The sequence below is a fragment of the Schistocerca cancellata genome, chromosome 7 (genome assembly GCF_023864275.1).
Source record: "Schistocerca cancellata isolate TAMUIC-IGC-003103 chromosome 7, iqSchCanc2.1, whole genome shotgun sequence".
In the NCBI taxonomy this organism is placed as follows: domain Eukaryota; kingdom Metazoa; phylum Arthropoda; class Insecta; order Orthoptera; family Acrididae; genus Schistocerca; species Schistocerca cancellata.
In genome coordinates, this window is record NC_064632.1 from 173,845,174 (window position 1) to 173,860,224 (window position 15,051).

Sequence of the window (15,051 nt, forward strand, 5' to 3'; positions counted from 1 at the left end):
AATCACGGAAAAACTAAATCAGGATGGCCGGACACGGGTTTGAAGCGTCGTTCTCTCGAATGCGAGTCCAGTGCGCTAACCACTGCACTGCCTCGTTCAGTAAATACAGGTTTTATTCGAAATAGTTGATTTGTGACGTGAAACAGAGGGATGTTGCAGTAAAAATTAAAAAAAACACATTAATAATACAGGGCCTGAAAACGCAATTTCCTCATAAAAATGTAAAATAAAAAACGCAAAACAAAAACACGTTAAACATGGATTCAGTACCTAGTGGAGCTTATATAAAACATTTTTTTCTTATTCATAAACATATTACGCACTTATGGATAATAGCGAGAACTGGTGTCTTTGATCATGATGAAGAAACCTGTACTGAGTACAACATAACAATAATTATATAGATTTTTTTATGTTTCTGCATGTAAAGCTATACCTGCATCTAAAAAATGGTTCAAATGGCTCTGAGCACTATGGGACTTATCATCTGAGATCATCAGTCCCATAGAACTTAGAACTACTTAAACCTAACTAACCTAATGACATCACACACATCCAAGCGCGAGGTAGGATTCGAGCCTGCGACCATAGCGGTCGCGCGGTTCCAGATTGAAGCGCCTAGAACCGCTCGGCCACAATGGGCGGCATACCTGCTTCTAAAGTAACTACTTTGGTTACATAAAAGCGCAGATGCTTATTACTTATAAAATGCAGTTTATATTTGTAAGGATACAAAATACACAAGGGACTAACAATGAACGACGAACGATTCTAATTATGTGCAAAACGAACAAAGACCAAGGAGAAGTCGTCGGTTCCCAGTTTCTCTCTCATATATCTAGTTATGTTTCCGCCTCTAGCAATTCTAGCAATAGTTCTGGTAACGCTACCATTTACTACGTCATTTGTGTAGTGTACCAAAACTAACAAACTGTAGTTTCAGTAGAGCGCAACTCTAGTGGTACAGTGAGAAGAACCGTTTACCACCCACATCACTGTGGTTTGGAAATTACTTACACTGAGTCGTTGTGGCGGAGCGTTTCTAGGCACTTCAGTCTGGAACCGCGCGACCGCTACGGTCGCAGGTTCGAATCCTGCCTCGGGCATGGATGTGTGTGATGTCCTTAGGTTAGTTAGGTTTAATTAGTTCTAAGTTCTAGGTGACTGATGACCTAAGAAGTTAAGTCCCATAGTGCTCAGAGCCATTTTGAACTTACACTGATCAGCCACAACATCATGACCACCGACCCGCTATCGATGTAAACCCGTCGAGGCGATAGCAGCGTCACCTGGCGAGGAATCACTGCTAGTCAGACACACGCTCGGTGCATGTAGTAACAGTCACTGTGCTGCCCGTGTGTAGAACAGGGAAGGTGGGCGACCTGTCTGAGTTTAGCCGAGGGCAGTTGTGATGGCCCGGACATTCGGCACGAGCGTTTCGGGAACTGCACGACTTGTCGGGTATTCGAGTAGTACTGTGGTGAGTAACACGTGGCGAAACCACGTCCAGACGTCGTAGGGTTGGGCAACCCCCCCCCCCCCCCACCCAAATCCCTTTATTACAGGCTTAGACGTTGTAGGATAGGCAGACTGGTAGAACGGGCCAGGCGGCTACCTGTAGCAGAACGAACATCAGACTTTAATCGAACACAACTAACGATGGGACTCTGCAGCCGACGACCCATGCTTGTGCCAATGGCAATGGCAATTACGACTGAAATGGGCATGCGACCATTGGCACTGGACGTTGGCGCAGTGGTACAGCACTGCATGGACTGATGACTCCCAATACCTTCTTCATCATGCCGATGGGACAGCGCGAATCCGTCCGTCTTAAAGAGAAACAGCGCGATCTATTAGGCTGACCAGTGAATGTACTTTGTCGGAACGGATAAACCCCGAATTTTGCTTTCTGCTGCCACAGAAGTCACAAAGTGTGGAAACAGCTTACAGTGCTCGTAGCTGCGTAAGCACTGGGGAAGACACGCTACCGGTGACAGGGCCGTGGCCACGTCGGTTCCGCGACTGCTGGCGTGCTGCGAGCGACGGACATGTTGACGCAAATGCGGAGGATATGCGGCCTCCTAACGCCGTGCTACATACAGACTGGCAATGCTGCGATGAGGGTGAAAGTACGGCAGGGCGGTGCAACTACAAAAACCCTAAGACTGATATGCGACCGGTAGATTGCGCCACTCGCCATGAGACAGGGACAGTTGAAAACCAGGCACTGGATAATGGACGCTACGAAACGAAACAGAAAATTCTTGGTGTATCGAAGAGCGTGCAGGGACAGATAAATGGTTCAAATGGCTCTGAGCACTATGGGACTTAACATCTGAGGTCATTGGTCCCCTAGAACTTAGAACTATTTAAACCTAACTAACCTAAGAACGTCACACACATCCATGCCCGAGGCAGGATTCGAACCTGAGACCGAAGCGGTCGCGCGGTTCCAGACTGAAGCGCCTAAAACCGCTTGGCCACACTGGCCGGCGCAGGGGCAGATAGATATCGCGGGAAAACAGAGAACGGAAATCCAGGGATTGAAAGGATAATTCTGTAGCCAGGAAAGGTAACTCCTGGAAATACACTGGTGAGCCGAAACATTATCACTGTTCGCATACTACCGTGTTTGTCCACCTTTCAAAGGCGATAAAGCAGCGATTCTACGTGGGGTCCATTTCACAAGTTCTTGTTAGGTCTCCGGAGGCACGGGGTAGTAAATGTCTGATTACAGGTAATGCAGTTCCCACAAAGTATGGGTCCGTGGTTTGTCACCGTGGAGCTGCTGGTCGATAGATGATGATGATGATGATGATGATGATGATGATGATGATGCTGATGATTGGTTTGCTGGGCGCTCAACTGCGCCGTCATCAGCGGCCGTACAGTCTCAATTTTTACACAGTCCAATTTTTACTCTGTCCAATCTAGCCACTGTCACGAATGATGATGATGACGAAATGATAAGGGCCACATAAACTCTCAGTCCCCAGGCAGAGAAAATCCCCAACCCGGCCGGGAATCGAAACCGGGAACCCGTGATCCCGAGGAAGCAACGCTGGCCACTAGACCACGGGTTGCTGACTGGACGATAGCAGATACACGATTACAGAAGAATGAGTCTTCAGAGGCAGCTTGGGAAATTACTCAATGGTGCAACCTTCGGTAAACAGAAACTAGTCCAGAAAAATATCAAGCAGTTATGGTCATTACCAGAAAGAGGCAACCTAAGCTCAGAATACGTCTCCACGGAAGGATGTTTAAAATTGACCACAAACTTACTTGGAATGTACATATTATCGAAGCCGGACCACTACTATGGAATGTGATGGTCCTTCCAACTACGCTGTCTAGTGGAGAAGTCTGGTCGCGTGGCCACAAACTCTCATATAAAAGTTCAAAACGCACAGAATAAGGCATCTGCGATGATTATTACAGATGCTCCATGGTTCAAGTCTAGCGGTCTTACCACGCAGGAACTGAACGCCTCCCTTATCACATTATCACATTATGCGACCAAAATAGAACAACAGACTTGTACGTCTCATCAGAAACTTCAGACAATAAAGTTAGCACTCGACCAGAACGTATTACCAATAAATTAAAAATACCCGAAGCTCACGTTTAACCGTAATTTAGGTTTTTTAATCGGATACACTCAAAAATATATGAACGCCAACAATATCACTATATTTTTGACATGCACTACTCAAAACAAAACAAAAAATGACACTTTTGTGAAGTCCTGTATCTGTCTGTCATTACCAAGTGCAAGTTTAAAATTTGATTGAAGGGTGCCTATGATCCTCCTTTGTAACGGTGCGAAAGCGTGGTGCCCTGCAACGGCACCCTCTGGCTCGCCGACGCTTCAAACAGCTCGGAAGTTCATGTCAGGTGTAAGGCGGATTAATGATGTCACACTAGCACCAAGTTTCACCGCAGTTCTGCCCGACGCCACTGTGAACTTGTCACGGGATTAGAAGGGTCACCAAACCTCCTCTTACCCAAATTTCACCCCTTCTTTCGACGCGTCTTTAATTGGGGTCAAAACCACAGCACCCAGCGTTGGAATCACGCGATTTTCTTATGGGTGGCAGAGGGAAGGTGTGACGACTTGCAACCGCGTGACATGTCCACGATGGCGGAGGGCGGAATTGTCGTTTAGTTTTGTGCCAATGTGACGCCGTTAACCCACCTTACACTTCACATGAACTTCTGAACTGTGGCTTTTCTTTTCACGTGTTTCGCCACCTTGTTGTCTGAAGCGTCGCCGAGCCCGAGGGTGACGTTCCAGAGAACGGTTGTAGCCAAATTTTAAACTTAAACTTGGCAATGGGAGACGATTACAGGGTTTCGCAAAAACGACGACTTTTCTCACTTTGAGTGGTGTGTAAGGGGCGATCAAAAATTTTCCGTTCGAGGCCCTGTAGTCCGGAATCGGTATGCCAATCAGACAAAATTGTCCAGACCATTGAGGCAATCATCCGACCGACTTACCAGAGTGAAGATACCACTTTGGTAAAACACGGTGTTCTGCTACGTGAGAAAGTCTTTAACTGTCCGCCACACGTCCTCGTCCGACAGGAATCGTCGACCCTTAAAAGTACTTTTTAAGCGACCGAAGGCGTGTTAAGCACACGGGGAGAGATCAGGACTATAGGGCGAGTGTTCGAATATCTCTCACTTGAGTTGGCCAAACTTCTGCGCTGCATTTGTAATTATGAGGACGTGCGTTATTATGAAGTAGCAGCACCCCTTGTCGCACCATTCCACAACGGAGGTCTTCGACAGACATGCTGCCGCATGCGTATGCTTCATTCCTCGATGAAGTATATCGGCGTTTGTCCTTGCAGCCAAGAAAATAGCAACAGCACGTTAGTCTTTTTCGGGTGCATTTGGTAGTAACATCGCCATAGTTCACGTTTCCGTGTTTACCGCACGCACGTCGGCAAGTCACGAATCCCACACTAATCACTTACCTACAAGTCGGTGCTTGTATAACCCCACTGGAGTCACGTTACGTTGCCTGCATGCTGCAGCAATGCCCTCAAAAGGATACTTTTTGCTCGCCCCTTTTAATTTCAGGAAGAAGTAATTACCACAGCGCTATTCGTCAGTACCTCAGTGGCTCCGAAGACGATGCGCTAAAAGTACTAAACGTGCAGAAAAATGACACATATCAGTGGATAGTGCATCTCTCCAAGTTCCGATTCGTAACGCGCGGTGTAGCGCAGTTGTACTTGGTACCACAGTGTAAAAACATGGAGAGTGGTAGAAAAATCATCCTCTCCGCACTATCGCATGGAATTAGTTCGCGCCTGCAGATAGGCAACCAAATGAACAGATTTGGAAGGCGGAGTACTATCGCGGCCTCCCGCATAATTCGTGTCAGCGACTTTAGTGAATTAGACGCACGTAGTGACGTTTGCCACATAAAAACGGCTCCCATAGTAAAGCACCTGTAATGTGAGTTATAAACTTCGAGAGATGCTTCATCCACTGATGTGGGGATATATTCTGTACGTCTGTTAGGTTTCGCTCAGTCGTCTTTTGGAGACGCCGGTGGTACTTACGAACAACCCTGTACTGGTGAATCAGTACGCTCGCTTGCATTGCTGCTGGAATTACGTCCGGTGGGAGTAATTTGGAGTGCAGACGCAGAGGGTTGAGGAGGCAGTGGATAAAAGAGAGGGGCCTAATGTATAGGAGAGCCGCCCCGCTAACTAGTGAGACGGGGCCGGGAGAACGCGACACTCAGCAGTTAAGTGAGCCGTGTGAATGCCGACTGCCGCGTTCGTGAACTGGGTGACGTGAAAGACGCGCGCTCGGCCGGCCAGCAGGCATTCATTGAGGCGGCGCGGCGCTCTCCCGAGTACTCTTATTACAGCAGGAGGGCCACCGAGCGTGAAAGGAACAGAGCAGGAGCACAGAGGCCACACCAGCCGAGCAGGCAGCTGCCTTTGCCAGCGGCTGTCAAGTGGCGGCCGGAAGCGACACCCAGCAGTCGTGGCCGCCAGTGAATGAGCGAATGAACGAAATGGCGCACCTGAGCACCGCTGCGGCAGCCAATTTCTCGCAGCCTGGCGCGTTCCGCCTGAAAGAAGGGTCGTTACCCTTTATTAGCAAAGTAGTATACCGTTTCCCACAGACCAACAGCTCCTACCGCCTAATGACATTGCCAGTCACTCGCACTAAAGTCTATAATGGACGCAACCTGACTGTCTTACAAAGCCACTTTACAATAAGTGATTCGTCAATAAACTGATGACCACAGCACCTACCTGCGACATGTGAATCTAGTAATGGAGTGACTTAAAACCACGTCTATAAATCAAGATGGGTTACTTCCTGTATACACGATACGTGTGGGAAGCTGCTTTGTGTCCGGATTGACACAATTGCTTATGACAAATATGTAGGAGCAAGAAATCTTATCTAACTCCATTAGTAAGGAGCGGCAAATGAGATGGACATGGAGGGTTGGGGGGGGGGGGGGGGGGAAGAGATGAAGGGTAAGAGAGGGTGGGGCGAAGAGATGAAGGGGGAGAGAGGGTGCGGCGAAGAGATGAAGGGGGGAGAGAGGGTGGGGCGAAGAGATGAAAGGGGTAGAGAGGGTGGGGGGAAGAGATGAAGGGGGAGGGGAGAGGGAAAGGGAGAGGGGGTGGCGGCAGGGTGAGGGGGGTGAGAGAGAGGGCAGGAGGAGGAAGAGGGGGGAAGCGGACATGTGTGCAATATATGACAAAAATGCATACCCAGGCGAAGCCGAGGGACACACGCACGCGCGCACTCAAACACACACACACACACACACACACACACACACACACACACACACACTAGCCTTTTACCCATAGCTTTGCCCACATAGATGTTTGATACATATATATAACACTCCTCCTCCTCCTCCTCCTCTCAGTGTCCACCTCTTCCTACATCTATCCATCTCATCTGCTCACACACACTTTCCATCCCTGCCACCCCTTTGAACCACCTGCTCCATGCATCTCCCCTCCTCCCCCTCTCTGTCCATCGACTTCCTCCTCACCTGGCTTTTTTCCATCCCCCCCCCCCTCTATTCATTTCAACCTGTTCCAGCTATGCTTATCAGCAAGGGTAGCCCTGCAAAATAGTTCAATAAAGCAGGCCGATATTATTCCCACAATACAATTGTCACACATGGAAGTCTATATGTCGGAGCCAGGAAAACATGTTCTTGCCTGTGACATGTAGGCTGCCCTGCAAAGCAGGTTAATCTGGAAGACCAATACTGTTCCCACATTATCATACCTGTTGCACAGGGCAGCCTTTACACCAGGGTGGGAAAAGTACGTTTCGGTACATATTTCCACTCCTAATGGAACTAGAAGGTTACAAACCCAACAGCGCTGACACTTAAGTGGCATACTGTTTCTGTGCCAAATTTGGTTGAAATCAATGCATGGGATTGAGAGGAGATTCCAGACATATATACATACACTCTGCTTGTGTAATTCGTCCTTTGTCCTCCTGGCTTTCAAGATTTAGGCTGAGATAAGCCTGTCGCAGTTTCCCATCATGTCTTCAGTCTGCCAACTCATTCTGCTTCCTAAATGTTTATAATCTGAGGAGGCTCGAATGGGATCTCTCTTTATATCACAGACAGAGCACTGTGATATAATTCTACTCAACTTACTGTGCATTTCATAAACCTGACACTGATTGTGACCAATCGATTGATACCAAATCAGTTGTTTCAGATGGAAACTACTTTGTTAAGTATAATCTAAAATTTTATGCATTAAAAATTGCTTCTACTGTAACATAACACGATTTTGGCCACTACATAAAATTGCTTGATATTATCCTTCTGGTTCATATTGTTCTTCCTCATATTTACTTTATCAGCTTTCTTCATGTGCTTCACGTTTCCTATTTGGTTTCACTTTTAAAAATTACCTCCAGTCTTACTTACATGTACTGGGAGTCAAAAACACCTATTATTAGCAGTACCCCAACAGGTTCTGTGGGTCATAAGCTTCCATCAACTAATCCTACAAAGTCTGATATCAGAACACCGCTCACCTTAATTTGGACACTTAATGTGTAAATCCTTTTCAAGCATTGCCGTATTTCGATCGAACTAGGAGGTCAAAATACCTAAATTCTGACCACTGGTTTCGCTTAAAGAAAACTTTTTAGTTAATATTAACTAACTGAAACACAGATAATAACTTCTGTAAAAGTTTTCCTTGACAATATCTAATTCAAGTTTAAAAATCCTCTAATCAAACGGAAATGCTTTGACATACATAACATCAGTATTCTGTTTGATTTTTATTTTCGTATTTTTCTACTGCTTTATGTGTTTTTAGCCCTTTCAACCTCTTTCAAACCGGCTCAATCACTATATTACAAACACGATTTTCATGCGATCAGAACTCACAATTTATGAGTGCCTGCACTCAACTATCTGTATAGTTGGGCTTCAAAATAACTTGAAGTTACATGAAACTTAATTTGAGTGATAAGAAACGTAACTTTGACGGAGGGATTCTCTGGCGCTTGGAAATGACATCGCTAGCCACTAGAATAGGAGTAACAACCTCAGCTGGAGACGAGCAGAAGCACCTGGGCAGCTGTGTGACCGGTGGTTGTGATGAGAGGCTTGGCACGCGATCATCAGCTACAGATGTGCCTATTTTTAAGGTGGCGATGTACTGATAACGAAGGATGAATTTTGAAACGTTGATGTCACGAAACAGTTTAGTGCTTTCAACATAAAGATGGGTTCGTGGACTTGCAACTCTGGGCGACGAACGACAGCAAGCTAAACGTATTCACAGGAGTTGTGGCTTTGAGAATCTGCTGTAACGTAGCGATAATCTACCGTTAATTGAGTAGCCGCCGACGACAGCTCAGTCACAAAGTAAATGCTGTTTTTGCGTCTCCAGTTAACAACAGTCTGAAGTCAGTTTGCTCGCCTGCCACGTTTCGTTCGCTATCCAAAAACTCATCAGCCATTTTTAAAGGTACCTCTACATGACAGAGTAAAAGATCAGGACTGGATCGAGTTAAGAAGACATATACATGGGTCCTGTCACATTAATGTGATCACCGACTATGATCGAAGTCAACGTGCAGTAACCACTCACAGATAGCAGCACTAACAGTGGAAGGTATATAAAGCGTGTCAGGGGGGGGGGGGGGGCACAGATACTGGTGTAGTCGTAGTCATAATGCGAAAATAGAGCACGTTATCTAATGTACCAAAGGACATGAGCACTGTCTTTCGGACCAAGGATGGAAACATTTCCGAGACGGCTAAGTTTGTTAACAGTTCGCGTGCCACAGTGGTTTAAGTATACCGTGCGTGGCAAAATGGTGCTATCGAAAACCAGCGCCGAGGCAACTGTGGTGCAGCGCGGCCCACAATGACAGGAGCCAACGACGGCTGCGGACAGGTGTGTGGGCGAACTGACGTACAACTGTTGAGCAACTGACCGCCCAGACGAACCAAGGCTCTTATACTAACAGTGTCTCCTCAACGACCGTTCAGCGAACGACGTTGCGCACGAGCTTCCGAAGCAGGCGCCTGCTTCATCTATGCTAACTGCTGTTCATCGGCGACGACGGCTGGAATCCGTGCGTCAGTACCGTAAGTGGACGTCTAACGACTGGCGACAAGTGCACGTTTAGACGGATCACATTTTTGCTCCATCGGAGCAAACACCGCACAACAATTGTTGGAATGGTCCAGGCCGGAGCAGAGAGCGTTATGGACTTAGGAATGTTTTAGTGGCATTCCCTGGGTGATCTCTCGTCATTCTGGAAGGCACAGTCGATCGTCATAAGAATGCATCTATCCTTGGGGACCATGCCCACCCTTACATGCAGTTTGGTTTTCGTCGGCACGATGGCATCTACCAGCAGAACAATGCAATGTGTCATGCAGATAGCAGTGTACATGCGAAATTGGAAGAGCGCGAAGATGAGTTTATTTTACTCCCCTAGCCACCAAACTACCCGGATTTAAACCAAATCGAGAATCTGTGGGACCACATAGATCGGCCATGGGTCCTCAACGGAGAAGCATAGCGCAGCTGGCCACGGTACTGGAGTTAGCATAGTTCCACATCCCTGTTGGTACCTTCCAGAACGCCACTCACTTTTGTCCTGGTCGTCTTGCGCTGCAAAACGTGTTTATTCAGGCTTTTGACAGGTGGTCACTTTAATTCGACTGGACAGTGTATTTTCCGAAATAATAGCCAGCACTACATTACTAGTGCAGTCACTAAACGACCTAGTTTTAACACGCGACACACCCTCGTGTCCGTGCGCCTTGCACTACCTACACAGTCTGTGGCACATACCAGACGCGCGACCTGACAAGTTTCGCTACGTTACACATGGTGGCTCGAATTAACGCCATTTAAGATAAACTGTAAGTAGGTCTTAACACGTACCTTCCACGGCTTTCTGCGCCGTGCAGCTTTCTCTTTAACGGATTTCACATCTGTAGACTATATCGCGGAAGCAGAGCCCTGGCATTTGGGGCTCCGCCACAATGACGTGGTTTCTCGGCGGCCGAAACACTCTGCCCAGGTCCACCAGAGCGGTGTGTCAGGGTGCGGCTCCATCAGCTGGATCCATCACACTCCGCACTGCACAGGAATGTGACGCGGCGCCACCATAACTTGAGGGCACTTGTGCACGCTACAGTGAACGTCTTCTGCAGTCAGTCCTAATCAAACGTCGTCATCTAAGACTAGACTTTTGTATATTACGCTGGTCAGCAACATTTTTGTTCAAAAGAACGCAAACATGATTTTTATCGCATTTGTGGGTCTTTATGCACAGACATGCTATCATCCATCTATGGCAATCCACGGAAACACTGGACTCTGGATATTTTGATGGGCCTTATTTTAATATCATTCTGCCAGTGTAACTATTGTAAATGAATTAGTAAGTCTCATATGTAAACCACTGTTCCGAAATCCATCTCTAGGAAATGGAGATTTAATAGCATTTCTTATTAGTCATATTCAAATGCCTTGCACCTGCGTTCATAGCACACTTTCTTTTTTCAACATCTGTGGAGAGTTAACTCTTGGAGGAAACCTCTCGAAATGAAATGCCACTAACTTTATTTTGGATGTAATGTTCCCACCCAGGACAAGAAATAAGCCACCAACGTATGCGGTTTTACACATATTGCACTAGCGACAGGATGATTAAAAGGATCATGTTGGCTGGTTGGTTGGTTGGTTGGTTGGAGGAGGGGATGAAACAGCGACGTCATTGGTCCCATGATCTAAGGTGGTACAAACCAAGGGAGAAACAACACAAACAGCACAGTCCAATAACGGGAAGGGAAAACGGGCAAACAATAAGGCAAAAGGAACGCCGAGGCAGCAGGAAGAGTAAATAACAGGAAGGGGGCAGGGAGAACGGGTAGAGCAGGTACGACCTGCGAACGCTACGCGCTTTGGGGCACTAGCATCCCACACTATACCATAATCACGACAAGGGAAACAACACCAGGGGATGAAGGCACAAGGAAAGGCAAAACAAAACGGCACCAAAGATCAGACAAAACGCAGGGAAAAGGAGAACCTGGTCAGTGCAGAGACAAAACCGAGGCTTCAATAATCAACGCCAACGCTAACCGAAGGACTCCGATTCCAGAGGGAAATTCAGGTACTTAAACCTAGGAAGACAAATCACCTTCGCGAAGGAAACTGAGGACAGACGTAACGACGCGAGGGTTGTCCGGTAATACCTGGACAAGGAAGGCGTGAGGGCGTATTTAGTGCGAAGGGCCAAAAGCTGGGGTCATTTCAGCAAAATATGTGAAGGGAACCCTGCACCTACAAAGGGAGGAGAGTGGGCGGTTCATTGCAAAGTAAAAAGCCATGGGTCGTCAATCTGGTACGGCATTTACGAAGGTGGAAGGGAATGGCAGATTCCCGCCGGAAGAGGGGGCGGGATGAACGCCATACTAGTGGGGGGCTCCTTGATCACACGAAGTTTATTAGACAGGGGGTAGCCAGCCAAGAGTTGGCCCACAACTGAGCAAAAAGGGGATTTGAGATTTGACGTAAAGCCGTAAATCCACGCCCGGAGGGTCGTGAGTAACGGTGGGTGGCAGCCTGACGAAGAAGGTGTAAAGCCGACCTGGGAGATATACAGAGGTCAATTAGCACGATGTTTCAGCCCAGCGGGGTTTTGCTGTTTCCCTGATTTGGAGAGAACCAAAGAATCGCTCCACATCACAAAAAGAGAATCATCTCAAAAACAAAATTAATCTTGTGCACAAACTGTCTGTATACTAGTGACTCTTAGGAGAGTGACAGTGAGTGAATATAAATATAGTGATAGGCGCGCAGAAGGGTATGAGCAGATACAGATAAGACCAATAGAGAAAAGATCACGGTAGTACCGCCAGGACAAAAACGGTTCAAATGGCTCTGAGCACTATGGGACTTCTGAGGTCATCAGGCCACTAGAACTTAGAACTAATTAAACCTAACTAATCTAAGGACATCACACACATCCATGCTCGAGGCAGGATTCGAACCTGCGACCGCAGCGGTCGCGCGGTTCCAGACTGTAGCGCCTAGAACCGCTAGGCCACTACGGCCGGCACGCCTGGACAGAGGAATTTATTAATTATAGCGGAAGACGAAGAATGGAAGAGAGACTGATTCATTAAAAGATGGTTAAGAACATATCAAAAGAGGTAGTGGGGCAAAGATACAAATTTATCAGCTGATGTTGAAGCCTTTTCAAGAAGAAGAAGAAGAAGAAGAAGAAGCTGATGGAAGCATTATATAAATTAAGAAAGAAAGAGAGAGAGAGAGAGAGAGAGAGAGAGAGAGAGAGAGGGGGGGGGGTTGTCGTTATTCGAAAGTGAAATGAATGAAGACATTTCAGGGCACGAGCTCCACAGAGTCGTGTGCTAAAGAAAACATGTTCCGTAATTTATCCGCTGATGTCAACACACGTGATGTGCAGAATTAAAGACCACTTGCCGACGCAGCGCAGTCCATTTTACCAGTTACAGATTCCATCTTAAGTGCCGCGGATGAACGTAAGTAATGTGTAATGTTCGATTAAACACTCAGCGACCGATTCCCGGCAGTCTTGTGTTCATTTTAAATAATGGTCTTTTGTATGCATGGGCCCACAGTCCATGCGAATTTTTTGAGCGAAGTAATTTTCCTATGCAAACTATTTTATTTCGAAATAACCAATTTACTTCATTATTTCGTTGCCATAGCCACAAAACAATAAAAAAAGTAATACATATAACATTATTTCCAAAGTTGTAATTAGTACTCATAATGCCTGGTTCAAAGAGACTTTGCGTAAGGGACTGGCCAAGACCCCTTCTTCGTGTTTTGAATGGAGGTGCAGCGCAGATGGGCACCTATGAACCAGACTGTGAACTGATCAGGAGAACAGAATGGAGCCCACAGCACACGGTGCAGACTGCTGAGCTGCAACAATCTCAGGAGGGACAGTAATAATCATCGACAATAGTAAATTATCGCAAAGGAATCTCATACGTAGCACCAGGAGTGGCGTTCTTGTTAGACAATTAATATAAAAAAATCACTATCTGGATCGGCTGATCTCACACAGCGTGTGTAAGCCTAGGACCAACGTAGCAGCGAGGAGTGTTCCAGCTCTCAGGATTGGCAGACGCGAGGCAGCTGCCCGTTTGCTCACGTACGAGAGGAGGATGGAGGCTGCAGCCCTATTTAAGGAACCATCCCGATATCTGTTCCAATCGAATAACCACAACCACAGTAGTGGTATTCCGATTTCCCCCCACCCCACCCTCTCCATTACCGAATGAGCGGTTTAACCATTGCACCATGTCTACTCGGACGAGGCTGTTGGCGCCATATAATTCTGCTGCAGCATTACTTGGCCCACCAGCGACTTCGCACCGCTCTGTCGGGCACAACAGTTCCTTCAGTTGGATAGATTTGAGTCTGCAGACGAGCTACACCAGTGAAACCAACTGGAGCAGTGACAGCCTGGTGCCCTCACCCCCAACATATCCCCCAGACCGCATGCACTCTGGCGGAGACCTTTGAGTTTCAGCCCGTGACGTGTTTCGGGACGTAGTCTGGCCCAGTTTTGCGCAGGATCTCCTAAGAAATGAGACAACTGTTTCAGTTACGCTCTGGAAGACCTATAGACCAGGTGTAATACCTTCTGACAGCTCTGTACGATATTCACGTACACAGATGAGTTAAAACATTATGACCACTGCCCTCTTGGTGATTTCTGGGCATGTGATTACGCAAGGAATAAATGTAAGCGGAAGAGAGTCCAATGGACAGTCAATGTAGCGATGATACGGGCCGAAAATTCGGAAATCCACTGATATAAGCGGATTTGACAAAGGGCACGTCGTTGCGGCTTTGTAGCTGGAAACGAGGATCCCTGAAGCGGTGAAGCTCGTCGGCTGTTTGCGTACTGCTGTCGTGAACACCTACGCGAAGTGGTTGAAAGATGGCGAAATAATGAATAAGCCCTATCGTACTGGACGTCCACGTCTCATGATAAAACGTAGCGGTCGGAGTATCCTCCGCTGGGTAATCCAGGAGAACAGAGATCTGTGGCAGGCCTGGCGACGGAGTACAACGCTGGTCCTTCGGAGCACACCGTTCAAGGCGGCCAGTGTGACCGAGTGGTTCTAGGCGCTTCAGTCTGGAACCGCGCGACTGCTACGGTCACTGGTTCGAATCCTGCCTCGGGCATGGATGCGTGTGACGTCCTTAGGTTAGTTAGGTTTAAGTAGTTCTAAGTTCTAGGGGACTGATGACCTCAGATGTGCTCAGAGCCATTTGAACCATTTTGAACACCGTTCAAAGGACATTGCCGAATATGGAGCTCCATGACCAATACGTCTTCCTGTGTTGACCCAAAGACATTGTCAGTTACGGATGCAGTGAACACAGCGTAACTGAGTTTTCACCGTGGATAAATAGAAATGTATCGCCTGTCGAATGAGTTGCACTTCTTGTTACACCAGGTCGATGGTTGGGT

At 47.2% G+C, this 15,051-nt stretch overlaps 1 protein-coding gene across 5 annotated transcripts in view; it reads right to left on the bottom strand.

Moving 5' to 3' along the window:
- Nucleotides 1-15,051, bottom strand: part of LOC126091907 (focal adhesion kinase 1) — a 752,716-nt gene that overhangs the window by 489,874 nt on the left and 247,791 nt on the right. The gene's annotated exons all lie outside the window — the stretch shown is intronic.